The sequence below is a fragment of the Montipora capricornis genome, chromosome 10 (genome assembly GCF_036669925.1).
Source record: "Montipora capricornis isolate CH-2021 chromosome 10, ASM3666992v2, whole genome shotgun sequence".
NCBI lineage: Eukaryota > Metazoa > Cnidaria > Anthozoa > Scleractinia > Acroporidae > Montipora > Montipora capricornis.
This window is the reverse complement of record NC_090892.1, coordinates 63,010,894-63,015,896: the sequence shown is the minus strand read 5'-3', so window position 1 is coordinate 63,015,896 and position 5,003 is coordinate 63,010,894. Positions and strand designations below refer to the sequence as shown.

General features: G+C 41.5%; 1 protein-coding gene across 6 annotated transcripts in view; it reads left to right on the top strand.

Moving 5' to 3' along the window:
* Nucleotides 1–3,128, top strand: part of LOC138022479 (uncharacterized) — a 79,925-nt gene extending 76,797 nt beyond the window's left edge. For 5 of the 6 annotated variants that reach the window (XM_068869624.1, XM_068869626.1, XM_068869623.1 and 2 more), the window contains one exon: nucleotides 2,545–3,128. The gene's annotated coding sequence lies outside the window, so the exon portion shown is untranslated. Of the gene's footprint in view, nucleotides 1–1,571; nucleotides 1,656–2,544 lie in introns of all 6 variants that reach the window. The other variant, XM_068869627.1, reaches the window with a different exon arrangement.
* The last annotated feature ends 1,875 nt before the right edge of the window (nucleotides 3,129–5,003 follow it).

Here is a 5,003-nt window from a genome sequence, read left to right as displayed (position 1 = left end):
CGAGAAGAAAAACAAGGAACATTGTTTTAAAGATTAAGTTAAGTACATCGTCCGGGTAGTGTAATCCTGAGAAGGATTGTTTGGGATGATATTGACTGATGTTTCGACAACCTGAGCGGAAGTCATCGTCGGAGTCAAGTGATTTGTGAAACGTCAGTACATACTATAAGAACTCCGGTTGTAGATGTCATTGGTCAACTTATTCGAGATGTTATTGTTCTATTGTCAGTTGAGCCCAGATGTAAATGGCTGTGAAGACTAAACAGTGATTGGTGCGTTTCGATCCGTCTATAGGTCCAAGGTCTGTAGGTGTATCATAGAATTCGTTGGGCAGCACAGTGATAGAGTAAATAGGTGTGTTGTTTTTCTGTTGTTGATGTCGTCGATGAGTCGTTTGTAGGGTGTGGGAAGTTGTAGGCATTGGTTTATTGGTGTCTGTTGTAAGTTAGTAAACCAGCTCTCCCGTACGATCCGTTGGTAGTAGTTGGTGCTGTAGGTAACACATGCAGCAGTGTCCCAGTCGATTCTGTGGTTTGTCTGTAGATGGTGTCCAGCAATGTTATATTGTTGATGTCACCGTTCCTCGTCGCTCGTCTGTGGTCAGTCAGTCTAGTGTTCAAATTTCTGCCGGTCTCACTGATATAAGTGGTCTGGCAGTCGCAGCATTTGATCTTATAAACTGCTCCTTGTCTGTCCTTAGGTTGGTCTTTGTCTTTGACGTTAGTCAGTAGTTTTCGTAAGGTAGTGATGGGTGTGTGAGAAACACGGATGTTGTAAGGCTGTAGGATCCTTTGCGATAATCGCAGAGGTTCCTTTGATGTAGGGTATTAGTCACTGTAGTGGTAGCTGTCAGGGTAGTGTTTGTTGCGTTAGGTTCTGTACTGTAAGTGTTGAGTTTAAAGAAGTCTCAGTTAAAGTTGTTCTTACTGAAAACGTTATCGAAGTACTTATGTTCGTCTGCTAAGCTGTCGTGTGAGTCACAAACGAGTAGCCCGCGTCCCCGTATGGTTGTAGGCTTGTGTGAAGTAGGGTTGTAAGATGATTCGTCATAGAGTCTGTCAGAGTATGTCCAGGTTTGCACGCAAATGCGAAAATTGCGAATTTTACGAAAAATCGCAAAACACTGAAAAGCTAGAGAAGAAAAATCCCCTACAAGAGTTGCGATTTTAACGATTTTTGCGAAAATTGCGAATTTTGCGAAAAATCGCAAAAATCGCAGAACACCGACAACCTAGAGAACACTCGTCCCCGACAAGAGTTGCGATTTTTGCGAATTTAACGATTTTTCTCAAAATTCGCAATTTTCGCAAAAACCGTTATAATTGCAAAAATCGCAGAACACTGAAAAGCTAGAGAACACAAGTCCCCGACAAGTCGCGATTTTTGCGATTTTAACGATTCCTAGTTGGGGATTTGTCTTCTTCTTTGCACCATTTGCGATTTTTGCGATTTTTCGCAAAATTCGCAAATCTCGCATTTGCGTGCAAACCTGGACATAAGTGAGTGTGAGTAGGTTTCCTGTAAACCGTCATCTCCTTGATAAACTGAATGTGGGCGTTTTGTCTGTTAAGATGTTCGTGGAAGTCGTCGATTTCGTCTTCGTGCAGAGCTGTGAAAGTGTCGTCAACGTAGCCTAACCAGAGTGGTATTAAAAGGTAAAGGTACACCTTATTTAACGTCGGAAGTTCCTTTACTCTCTAGAGAGTATTCTCCCAGGAAGCCGACGGTGCGCGTCCACTCGAGAAGGTGAAAATTGTCTTGAAATCTGCTCGTATGGATGTGGCTTGAGTGTCGTTTAACAGGAGCTCACGACTAGGGACGTACAACGTCATTGTATTTCTGGAAAGGTGTTTTTATAGACCGAGTTATTTTTAGCTAATCACAAGTCTTTCATGAAAAGTTATTACCCATGGTGATTGAGAATGGCCACCCGTTTAAGCCAAATGTTATGTAAGAGCTCGTCTAAAAATAGTTTGATCTGTAAAATTGCCGTTACATAGTCCCAGTATTGAAGTTGTAGGCTCCTACTTATGGCTCCTGCGAATAACGGGCACCCAACGATAATCTTCCGTGAAATTTGTGTTCAGGAGAGTCAAGCTGCTCCAATAATTTCGGTTCTACGTTGCCAAACAGCTACAGATTTCTTTACCAAAACATCACCTAAAAGATTCGCAACCAGGGAAAAGTAGTCCCTTACGTTTTCGGAAGGGATATTTTTGCAATTTTTAGGACTGAAAAAGGTCATCTAGCAGTTTTGAATGAGCAAATGGTTCGACTGGAAGTTCTTAGAAGGGTAACGTTCAGCTAGCAATTTCGGAAATGATTTCATTTCCTAAAATTTTCGGACACTTAAATTTTCTGCTAAAGAGACACCCGAACAGATCAAATTTTTTTAGGTGATAGAAACATCTCTTTAGACAGTCTGTATACATTACAAAGAGCCTAGAAATGTCTCTCAAAGGCTTTTGGCTTAATTTTTTCGTTGGGTGTCCTTGGTATAACCATTATGGCCGATTTGATTGTATATTTGTTTGGGTCTTTCAGGAAACCAACCTTTGTCCATTCGTCAAGTGAAGAAAATCGTCGCTTTCAGCTACCCTTCCATCTCATGGCTGGTGCCGGAATTTCTTTACATTCCTGGCTGGTTATAGCTGCCGGCACGCATAAGATTTGATCAGGTTTTCAAGAAGACATATCCTCTTTCAGAAACGCGGTGGATGCCACACCAGAGAGTTTATTTGCAGCGTAGCAATATTCTATGAAAATTGAGATGATCAATGATTAGCGATATTAACATCTGTGGAACAAATAATCACGGGCAGAGCTTTTTTAAAGGAACTTTATTGATTTCTTGTAGATCAAGTTTCTCCGTCCGCATCATATTGGACAATAAATTTCAAGTAACGACATACATAGGAATTAGCAGCAAGTAAGCAAGCGCAATGTTGAAACCATCGTGGAGGAAATGTAGCGGGGAATAAGCTTTAGAGCCATGATCGTCAATCTCCAGTAAATGCACCTGAATCAAATCCTGAAGGGAAAAACGAGTGGTGCTTGGAGATTTTGTTGGAGATCGCTGTTGCTTCTTGGACGCCGGGACAAAAACCCAATAAAAGTTAATGCAAATGTTGTGTCTGTTTCTTCTCATGGCAGTTGCATGGGTTATTTTTGTATTAGACAAGAACTCTCTGCTGCAAAGGAATTCATAATTTTAGGCGTCGATTGTCTGGGTGAAAGGAGTCCTGAAAAGGACAGTGACTGACTGTTCGACCACTCTGACAGGAAGTCATCTTCAGAGTCACGTGACTCCTTTGCAGGTTTTCGAAACGTCAGTCACTGCCATGCAACAGTCCTTCTCAGGACTACTTTCACAGGGACGATCAAATTTCATCGAGGTAACAATCCTTTACTCAATCTATGTCTTATCAGAGATATGAAAGGTGCACCGTGATGCTTAATTTGCTGATTTTTGGTCACAACTGGGTAAAAATCTAAATTAGTACTTAGCTCACACGTACAAGATATGAAATATGTTTATGGCACAAAGAGCTATTCGTATTTAATTTTTGGTGTCTTTCTGTCTCGAAACTTGAAAAAACTGGCCAGTTTTTTCAACTTTTAATTCATTTCCATCCACTCCATCCTTGGATGCAAACAACAAAGAATAGCTTAAGTGGTTACTACAACCATTATTTTTTTGGTTTTCATTGATACAAGGACTTCTTTTACCCGGGGGGGGGGGGGGTACTCGATGTATCCCTGGCTGGGGAGGTGCGGCGCGGCCCCTCATACCCTGACCCTGTTTAAGACAAATATCGCAGATTTTCCTACCCATTTTAAGACAGAATTCCGATTTTTGATACCCTGTTTAAGACAAAAATTGATAAATTCGATACCCTGTTCGAGACAAAAATCCCGAAAAACATACCCTGGTTGGCCGAACGTCCCCATTAAGCCCTTATAAGGAAGTACCCTCCCCCCCTCCCGGTTTTTTTTAGTGCTTTGAAGTTTGCCTAAAATAGCGTGACACTGCCCCTGCGTCTACTGCAATAGTCAGACTCGAGTTTGCGTCTTCACCGTGAAAACTGGAAGAAACTAAAATAAGCGATACAAAATCAGGACATTTCTACCTCTCCGAGGTCATTTTCAAGTGCTAGCTCCTTTCTTGCGCTAACGGTTGTCAACCAGCCTCTCAAAAGATAGACGAATTAGAGTAAGAGAATTCATGATTTTGTGACATCGGCCGCCTGCCGTTTTCCGTTAGTCATTTGACGTAACCGCGGCGCCCGATCTCTCCATTGGATGATTGGTCCCTACGGGAGGCAAATTTTACTAGTGAGAGAAACAGCAATTGAAAAGACGTACTTAGTATAACGCATTTTAGTGTCGAAATTCAAACATGTATTCGGCAATTCAAATATTCAATTTAGCTATTCAAACCTTCAGTTTGGAAATTCAACAGTTCAAATATTCATTTCCGTAATTCAAACCTTCAATTCAATTGAATATTTGAATTGTCGAATTGAAAGTTTGAATGACATGCATGTTTGAATAGTGACACTTAAAATTGCCGAACTTGCCGCATTGAACGTTTGAATTGGAGAACTGGAGGTTGGAATTGCCGAACTTAAGGTTGGAGTAGCCGAACCGAATGTTTGAATTGCCGAATTGTACGGGTGAGAGACACAGCACTTGATTTGATTTGCGTTACTGAATTTGTTGATTTCCGCAATTTACCGTCAGTGTCCCCAGTTAGCGCTCCAGCACTAGAAAACTTGGCACCAAGAGTGAATTAGATAAGAGTGTTGATCCATCACTTGGGCGGTCTTGCCTCAGCACAGTCACAATAAAATTTATTTTTAGATACACTTTGCGCGCGAAACAAACAAAGGGCCGCCATTTTTAACCAATCAGAAGAAGCCATGTCACGCGTAACTGCTTCTGCCACGTTTTTTTTTCAGGGACATGACATTTTCGCGGGAACGGGTATTCTAAAAATAGAC